Below are 10,386 nucleotides of genomic sequence, written 5' to 3' on the forward strand. Positions count from 1 at the left end.
GGTCTTGTTACACAAATAGAACACAGCACGGCGGCAACCCTCTGCGACCCAAGCTTCAGTAATGATTGTGGACACTAAGGGTTGCTTAATCATTAGGATCACCGCACAGAGTTTTTTTGGCGTCATGGTGAGATGGTCCCTCTCCATCTAAGTGTGTTAGGTCTCTCTCTCCTTCTCTCTCCCTGTCCCTTTGTATATCCTTATGTAATCTTTCTTTTACATTCACTTATTTTTTTTTGGCCCACCTAGGTGTGCACCTCTTTTACAGAACATGATATTAGCTGCCAATAAAAGATAGGCCAGAGTTCTAAGAGGGATGGTGATGGTCTCATGCACACAGTCACAAGCACAGAAGAAAAAGGTTTTCTTTCTTTTCTTTTGCTGCAAGAATAAATTGCATTAATATTTGACAGTTTGTGACAAACATGACACAAACCAGAAATATATATGCAGACAAAAGGAAGGAGAAAAAGAAAGAAGAGGAAAAAAAAAAGTCAAGTCCTTAATTTCATACAAAGATCTTCAGAAACTCATTCATGCTTTTATATCCTCCCGTCTCAATTACTGTAATTCTCTGTACACATGTCTCAGTCAGAAATCAAACCACTGTCTACAAATAGTCCAAAATGCAGCAGCTTGCCTTTAATGGACCTGTCACTCCTTGACGATTTAGCCAGCGTATGCCGGCGTATAAAAAGATTGGCGAGTACGCTGGTGTACGTTGCATAAGTTATAGGTACGTTTTGTATCAGTTAAGAGCACACTGAAGCACGCTGGTATACATTGTACTGTAGTACGCTGAGTCAGTCAAAAAATGTTGTACATGCAAAGTTTAATTTGTTATAGTCTTTACATCTACAGTATGAAGTGTGACATTTTTACTTTGCTGTTCTTGAATCTTTTACACTTCATGAAAATAGCACAATGACAAAATGTTCAATGATGTAAAAGCAAAATCTTGCCAGTGTCACGGCAACACAACCCTGGCACGAGCTCGGTCTAGGGCAGGGGTGTCAAACATGCGGCCCGCAGGCCAAAACCGGCCCGCCAGAGGTTCCAATTCGGCCCGCGGAATAACTTCGCAAAATGAAAGTGTTACATAGAAGACATTAAGACTGCAATATTTCAATAAAAGTAACTGCGATTTCAGATTTGTCCTCTAGGGGTCGCATTAAATTACATTGTTGACGGAGCGCACCTGAAAGGCGCTTTTTTATCCTGGGACTTTTTCCTTAAAGTGAGGAAATAAATTAGGCTTCTTGCTGTTTGCATAATCCGGTTGAGATTCCTAAAGACTTTTTAGAGCACTATAAGATGATCCACTAAATAGTCAACTTTACCTTCTTCATTATTATAATCTATCTGTTCTTTTGCAGTAAACATTACACTCTGTGTCAGGTGAATAGGTAACCTGTGTGTTTGGTGTGTTTGCAGCAGGTTTCAGGACTTAAAGAGTAAACTATTCGGCCCCACTATGAGACTCATCATGGCAGAAAATACAAGAGTTTTTGTAGAAAGATGGTTCATTAAATGTGAACATTTTCAGAATGTGCTTGCACTTTTTTGCACTAAAACAAAGGGAAAATTTAGAGTTGTCATTATTTATAGGTTATTATGTTATGATTGTACTGGTCCGGCCCACTTTAGATCAACTTGGGCTGTATGTGGCCCCTGAACTGAAATGAGTTTGACACCCCTGGTCTAGGGCATCCAAGCGTTGGCTGCCCGTGCCTTACTAAAGGAAGGAATCAGGTGGCTGTCGAGCAAAAGGCAAAGGGAAAAAGGCGGACCTTACCTGTGGCGACTTCTTTCCAGGACACCATGCATGGCTCCGGGACCAGCTCACACTGCTTCCTTCTCTTTACCCCTCAGGGTTTCAGATGACAGTTCATATTTAAGTTAACATATATAACACACGACAAAAACTCAACGGGAAAAAGGGGAAAACTTCGCAAGAATGTCTTTTCCACGGCTTCTGACTATGCCGTCTCTATTCTTCTCGCCTCTCCAGCAGGTGTCTGCCTGAGCTAATCAAGACCACAGCGTTACCGTCTCATTGGTTGAATGGTCACGTGACCTGGAAGGTCCGCCCACCTGTAGCTCGACAGCCATAACCCCCATTCTCTGGACAGTGTTGCCGCAACACCTGCAATAGGTCCAGAGTTTCAAAGACAAGATGATGTATATTTCAGTCAGACAACTCACGTTTAAATTGTTTATTGTAGCAGCAAATACATATTCATGTTTGGCGCCCAGGCTCCGGCCTCATCACTCCCTGCAGATAAGTTTACATGCAGACATTGAGGAGTGATGAGCATAACATACTAAACACCCCTGGAGCCTGCAGGTGGAAGCTGGGGAGGCGGCGGGGAAGAAGAAATATCAGCAATGGCATGCAGCAGCAGAGGCGTTGACAGGCAGAGGGAGAGATGGGAGATTTTTTCCCAGTTTAAATAGACCGCCAATTTGAGAGGCAGAGGGCAGGATTGGATGATGGATAAGAGAGTGGGACATGTGACGTGTATGGCATTGCAGCTCGAGTTGTCTGCCTGAACTAGCTCGCAGGCGTCGCTCCATTTATTAGAAACAGTGTCTCTTTTATGATTTTTAAACTTCTTGTATGGCGTACCTGTACCTGTACCTGTACCTGTACCTGTACCTGTACCTGTACCTGTACCTCTGCAAATATCAGTTCATCTGTTCTCATCTCTTGCAAAGTTTACCGTCTGATTTTGTCTCTTCTTCAGAATAAACTTTAATTCTGTAAGTCAGAGTTGATAAATCTAAAGAATGAAATCGAATGATTAAAGAAATGAGTGAGTGGTTGAACTGGCTGAAATCAAAGGACTTCCCCAGATTACATGAGCTCACCATGAGCAGGTTTTAACCCTCCTGACCTCAGCACCCAGCTCCTCAGGAGAATGTGAACATGGGTGAGTTTGGTGGATACGTCACTAAAACCTGAAATCATGTGAACCTGGCTCATTCTGGACGTTTCTTCTCCACTTGTTGCTCCTTGTCTTTAAAGTAAGTATCAGCTTTTTCACTCTTCAGAGTGAGAGATGTGGTTATCTCCCTCAGCTTACAGCAGCACTGACCTGAGTGTGTTACCTCCTGTGCTGTGTCACAGCTCTATTAACTCCATTGTTTCTCTTTAGAAGGTTTCTAAAAGGGACATGGTCAGCATTCCTGTCTCTAACCTGCTGTCTGTCTCCGGTCAGCCGGGTGAAACAGCGACCAAAGAAAGGAAAGCAGGGTTAGAGGGAGGATCAGAGTCAGCAGGGGGGGAGAGGAGACCGGGGAGCGGGCCGACTGCAGGGCTTCACAGGAGGGGAGAGACTGCAGGGGACGGCGGAGGGAGGAAGGAAGAGAGGGCTGGAAAGAGAAAGGAAGGTAGGGGGCTAATGGTGGGTTGTGAATATGGGATTAACCCCCCTGCAGACACAGACACACACACACACACACACACACACACACACACACACACACACACACAAGCACACGCTGGGTTAGAGGTTGTGCACCTGAAAGAATCCCCACCAGACAAACTCTTGATGACACACCAACCACATGCATGTTCCTCTGCTTCCCTCCAGTCCTCAGGATGTCAGGGCTCTATTCACTTTATATTACACGTCATAAACCCCCCCCCCTTCCACCCGACCCCCCAGCCTCCTGTCCGTGTCACGCTTGTCTGAGTGAGAGGATTTCCCAAAGATGGACATGTAAGACAAAGAGGCAGGATTCTCCTCGGCTCGGCTGTGAAGATTCCTCATCACCTTGTGAATAATATCAGCTGGCAGTCGTGAAAATGTGGCAGACAGCCCCGTGTTTGGTGACAGGCATGATGGGATTTTAAGTCTTGTGTTGTGTTTGACGGATGCCCCTCGGGTGGCTTTCAGTGCCAAACCACATCTTTGGCTGCTCTTGTTAAAATGTATCTGAGGTAATCAGAGCTTGGCAGGGCTGAATGCCCGCTGACTGAAGGCTGAGTCTCAGATACCGGACCGCCATAATGTAACACTGATAATCCGCATGTAATGATGTTATCATGAATGACGCTTCCTGATGATGAAATAACATTTGGGAAACACACAGGAGACGATCGCTTCAGTCTCAATGTTTTTTACTGCTACCTGTCAGAGCGCACACTTCTTGGAACTCAGCGTATTTTAGAGGGGAACATTTTTAACTTTAAAATACAGCCAGCCATTGACCTGAGACACCAAACCTGGAGGCCAAGTCTCCAGTCCTCCAAGGTAACGTCTGAATAGAGTCTGAGTCACTAAAGAAGGAGGATCGCTGTTTGACCCCAAAGTGTTGACCGGACCTGGACTGACTGTGTGAACCTGGACTGACTGGATCCGGACTAACTGTGTAAACCTAGATGGACTGGACCTGGACTGAATGTGTGAATCTTGAGTGACTGTTAGAACCTGGACTGACCGTTTGAGCCTTGAAAGACTGTCAGAACCTGAACTGACTGTGTGAACCTTGAGTGACTGTCAGATACTGGACTGACAGACTGAACCTGGACCAACTGTGTGAACCTGGACTGACTGGACCTTGTCTAACTGTGTGAACCTAGACTGGCTGGACATGGACTGAATGTGTGAATCTTGAGCGTCTGTCAGAACCTGGACTGACTGACTGACTGACTGACTGACTGAACCTGGACTGACTGTGTGAACCTGGACTGGCTGTGTGAACCTTGAGTGACTGTCAGATCCTGGACTGACAGACTGAACCTGGACCAACTGTGTGAACCTTGAGTGACTGTCAGAATCTGGACTGACAGACTGATTCTGGACTGACTGACTGACTGACTGTATCTTAACTGACAGAATGAACCTGGACTGAGTGTGTGGACTTGGACTGACCGTGTGAACCTTGAGTGACTGTCAGAATCTGGACTGACTGTCAGAATCTGGACTGAGTATCAGAATCTGGACTGACTGACTGAACCTGGACTAACTTCGTGAACCTGGACTGACTGGACCTGGACTAACTGTGTAATCCTAGACTGACTGGACCTGGAATGACTGTGTGAACCTGGACTGGCTGTGTGAACCTTGAGTGACTGTCAGAATTTAGACTGCCTGTGTGAACCTTGAGTGACTGTCAGAATCTGGACTGACAGACTGAACCTGGACCAACTGTGTGATACCTTGAGTGACTGTCAGAATCTGGACTGAGTGTGTGGACTTGGACTGACCGTGTGAACCTTGAGTGACTGTCAGAATCTGGACTGACTGTCAGAATCTAGACTGAGTGTCAGAATCTGGACTGACTGACTGAACCTGGACTAACTTTGTGAACCTGGACTGACTGGACCTGGACTAACTGTGTAATCCTAGACTGACTGGACCTGGACTGAATGTGTGAATCTTGAGTGACTGTCAGAACCTGGACTGACTGACTGAATCTTGACTGAGTGTGTGAACCTGGACTAATTGTGTGAAGTTTGAGTGACTGACAGAACCTGGACCAACTGTGTGAACCTTGAGTGACTGTCAGAATCTGGACTGACTGTCAGAATCTAGACTGAGTGTCAGAATCTGGACTGACTGACTGAACCTGGACTAACTTTGTGAACCTGGACTGACTGGACCTGGACTAACTGTGTAATCCTAGACTGACTGGACCTGGACTGAATGTGTGAATCTTGAGTGACTGTCAGAACCTGGACTGACTGACTGAATCTTGACTGAGTGTGTGAACCTGGACTAATTGTGTGAAGTTTGAGTGACTGACAGAACCTGGACCAACTGTGTGAACCTTGAGTGACTGTCAGAATCTGGACTGACTGTCAGAATCTAGACTGAGTGTCAGAATCTGGACTGACTGACTGAACCTGGACTAACTTTGTGAACCTGGACTGACTGGACCTGGACTAACTGTGTAATCCTAGACTGACTGGACCTGGACTGAATGTGTGAATCTTGAGTGACTGTCAGAACCTGGACTGACTGACTGAATCTTGACTGAGTGTGTGAACCTGGACTAATTGTGTGAAGTTTGAGTGACTGACAGAACCTGGACCAACTGTGTGAACCTTGAGTGACTGTCAGAACCTGGACTGACAGACTATATTTTTCACAACCAATACCTGTCATAATACTAGTTTTTTTATGCCTCCATTCACAAAATCAACCTTATAACATGTGAGAGCACAGGAGTCGCTGATCTGCTGCCACACAAAGCTTTCCTTCATTGTTTTTAATGATCGGATTTGATGTTAAAGTTGGTAACATCCCGTGCTGGAAGACAGCTAACCCTTTAAAGATCCTGTACAGTAATATCATATTTAATATATAGCTTTAAAATGCTCAGATTTACATGGTCTCAGTTCTTAAAGCACTGATTCTTCTCCCCCCCCTCTCATCTTCCTCCTATCATTAGTTTTCCCCCTGCAGTCTCCCCCCTCTGTGACGCCCTGCAGTCGTCCCTCTCCCCGCTCTCCTCACGTTCCTGCCGACTCTGTCCCTCCCTCTAACACCACCTTCTCATTCTGTGGTCCCTCGTTTCTTTCTGCCTGTACTTCAAAATCCAGAGAAAAATGTTCCTCTCTAAGACTTTTGTATTGTCTTAAGAATGATTTGTGTTGTTTTATCATTGTCACTCATGTTGTCATGCTAACATTACAGCACAGCCTGTATGTTGTGTGGTGATGGTGTTAGCGTCAGTCCAACAATAGAGAGGATAGAAGTTAGCTCAGTCCATGGGTTTAGACGGAGGATAAGGAGGTGTTAAGGTGTCGTGTTGAGGTGAAGTTGTGGATGGTTGTTGGTCACGTCTGTCAGAGTTTAGGTTACACTTGATGTCTGTGTGAAAGTTAACCGGGCAGAATGGACGGGTGAAGTCCTGCAGCCTGCAGCCTGGTTGGTAAAAAGGTATAAAAGAGGTAAAACTGTCTGTGGATGCAGAGTGAAACGCTACACTGGCTCTGTAATAATGTGGCTCTTTGGTTCAGTGTTGGAATAAGAAGGTGTAATGGTGCTGCTGGATCTCTGTGAAAGGGACAATCGTTCACACCTGGGTAACTCTGTTAGACGGTGCAGTTTCTCCCTCTTTGTTGGGTTGGGGAAAATATCACCATTTATAAGAACTGGTTAATTACCTCACGAATGTACTGATACATCATGAAACACAGTCAACTTCTTCAGGGATGTCAAAAATAACTTTGATTTTTAAAAGAAAGAGATGTGTTGAAGGTTCAGAGTGTTCCTGCAGGAAACCTGCTGACTCCGCTCAAACCAGCAGCTCTATTTTTATCCTACAGGTCTACTGTGGACAAAGAGTCGCTTGTGTGTGTGTGTGTGTGTGTCGGTGTGTGTGCGTGTGTGTGTGTGTTAAAGACAGGGGGGATGGCAGCATCCATCTGTAGAGTCAGAGGGGGGTCTCTAATCTCTGTCTCTGAACCCCCCACGCCACGGCAGAGCTGGACACAGGACATACTGTAAAACAGGGGGGGTTGGTTGAGGGTTGCTGTTACACTCCAGCAGAGCCCCGTTTTGAGGGATCAGAGTTTTTATCAGGCTTAAGGATGAGGGTGTTGGTGTTTCTGGATGTCTGACTTGTAGGCAGAGGTCAGACTGGTTTCTGTATCTGTGTGTGTTGGGTTGTCACAGAAAGCTTTCAGTTGTGCTCAGTTTGCAGTTCTGCTTTGTTTTGCACATGAAAGTGAGCCTGTCAAGGACTTAATGGTTTAATACACTGTTAAAGGGAGAAAAATAAGTGCTGGTACTCACCTTATTGACTATTCACTGTGTGTATCGTGCAGCCAGTATGTTAGGTGGACCATTGTGGGAAAGGGACTTTGCATTAACATGTAAGCCTCAATCTTTATTTGTATAGCGCCAAATCACAACAAATGTTCTCCTCAGACTCTTTCCAAGCAGAGCAGGTCTAGACCGTACTCTATGTTCAACTATTAACAAAGACCCACATCAAGTCAGGATGAGACTCAGTCTGACCCCTCCTTAATCCACCATGAGCATTGCACCTCGCAGTATTTAGCTAGTTACAGCAGAGAGGAAAAGCTTCCTTTTACAGGCAGAAACCTCGAGCAGAACCAGACTCATGTTAGACAGATATCTGCCTCGACCGAGTTGGGTCTGGAAAGAGGGATAGAGGAGAAGAAGAGAGAGGGGGAGCAGTGATAGTGATGAGATGAGTAGTAGTAGCTGTTGCTGCTGGAGTCTGGAACGTCCACAGCAGGAGGACGTCTACGGCAGCTCAGAGGAACCTACGAGACAAGGGAGCTCAGGGACTCCAGAAAGGTCTATGGTTAGTAACTTTAATGGGACAGGGAGAGTTAAAGTAAGTGATGATGGGGTTCGGGGGAAGGGGGTGAGATAGGATCCCAGTTTGGCAGTTCCCCCCGGCAGTCTAAGCCTGTAGCAGCATAACTAAGAGCTGGTCCAAGCCTGATCCAGCTCTAACTATAAGCTTTATCAAAAATATGATCTTGGTTTCTTACAAGTAAAGAGAATAATGTTGATGATGCATGATTCTTGTTGAAGCTGCAGGTCTCAGATCATCTCCCATGTTTCTACAAAGGTGTTTTTTCTTTTACAGATGCCAGTGAAACTAGATCTTAGTTTCAGGATGAGACATTTTCTGGTTTTCTTCCTGATGTCCTCTCGCTGTCCTGCCTGAACTCTAAAGCCGCTCACTCATAGCTATTTGATATAGCTGTTGAAACACAGGGTATCCAGTTTACAGGGTCACTTTTAAAACCGTAACACCAGGAGAGACGCATTCCCGGTGGGCTGAGAGAAGACTACTGTTACAAGCTGCTAAATCAAGAGAATCACAGCTTCTTCTTTTGAAAAGTACACACACATACAAAAAAGAACGAACAAATCAAAACTAATGAAAGAAAGAGAAATCAAGTGAATCACAGATGTGTGTGATGTTATTGTGGACGGAGGGAGGAATAAAAACACTGTGGTTAATCTACCAATCAGACACGTTCAGCATTGCAGGCCCTGCCCCCTGAAAGTCCCGGGACCTTTGAAAAGTACTATCCCCCTAGCAGGGTTTTTTTTAGGGGGGAGATTATCTACCCCTGAACTAAATTTAGACCCTGGGTCCATCAGTTGAAACGCAGGTAGTTCAAGGGTAAAGTTTCTCCGGTCGACAAACGCCTTTATTTAAGATGGACTCGCAGAACTTACCTGAAGAGGAGCTGATTTCACCTCACCACTCTCGGTTCTGGTCTCCTGGTCAGTCCTGCATTCAATCTTCAATCAGCTGGTTTCAGATCATTTGTCTACACAAAACTTCCAAACATTGATTGTTGTTTTCTTCCTGTATTTGATGACATTTTATTCATCGTGACCTCTTGAGATGTGTCATCTAGTTTTAGAGGGGGTCCCAAACCTGACCATCTTTATTTGATGATCTTATCAGACATAATGTCCGGTTGGATCTGAATGTAGTTTGACTTTGAGTGATGTTACGTTCTTGTTTTATGTCAATGTAAGTATCCTCTTTATTGTTGAGACTGTGAGTCCTTGAAGTCTCCCGGTGTTTCCGGGTACGTGTACGACCCTCTGATGAACCTTCAGTTATTGTAGCAGCATGCGTCGGCCCTGTGGTGCTGCTGCTGTGTCAGAGCCTCATTAAAGCCGGTCAGGTGCAGGGTCACAAAGCTAGGTCATGTTGAGCTGTCCAGACCAGCCGTGAACATGGATTTACACGGGTCACTGCACTGCAGGCTGACAGGGTTTAGACTGGATGGAATAATGTGTGACGTTTACCCCCCTCGGACCAGAGACCTCTGAGTCCCTGAGCTGTCGGTTGAAATCCCGCTCAGGCAGAAATCTGTCTGACACTGGTTCATGTTCTCTTGCAAACAGTAGGGTGAGGTTGATGTGTTGACTTAATGCCTTTTAATGCCAGTCTTGTGTTTGGTCACTCTAACTTTGATTGAGGTGGAAGATTTTTGAACTGAGGTGGATTCATTGTGAGGTTTAGCTCCTAGCACTGGATGCTGGCCTCACCGTTACCATTGTCAGGAGAAACTGAGGGAGCCGGTCTGTGCTGCTGTAGAGTAATGGAGCGCCGCCTGCAAGCTAGTTCAGGCAGACAACTCGAGCTGCGCTCTTTCATACTGACACATCATCATCCTCCCTACCACCTGATCTCAACGTCCTCATTTGGCGGTCTATTTAAGCTGCAAGTCTCCCTGTCTCTGCCTGTGCTTTGCAAGTGCTCCTGCTGTCCTGCTCAGTGCTGTGTGCAAACTTCATACCCACCTCCTCCCTGACATCCACCTGCAGGATCCGTGGGGGGTTAGTCCTATCTCATTACCCCTAAATTTCTGCATTTCAATAATCTACCAGGAGTAATGAGGTTAGGAGCCCATATGCCAAACAC

Source organism: Notolabrus celidotus, chromosome 15 (genome assembly GCF_009762535.1).
Source record: "Notolabrus celidotus isolate fNotCel1 chromosome 15, fNotCel1.pri, whole genome shotgun sequence".
Taxonomy (NCBI): domain Eukaryota; kingdom Metazoa; phylum Chordata; class Actinopteri; order Labriformes; family Labridae; genus Notolabrus; species Notolabrus celidotus.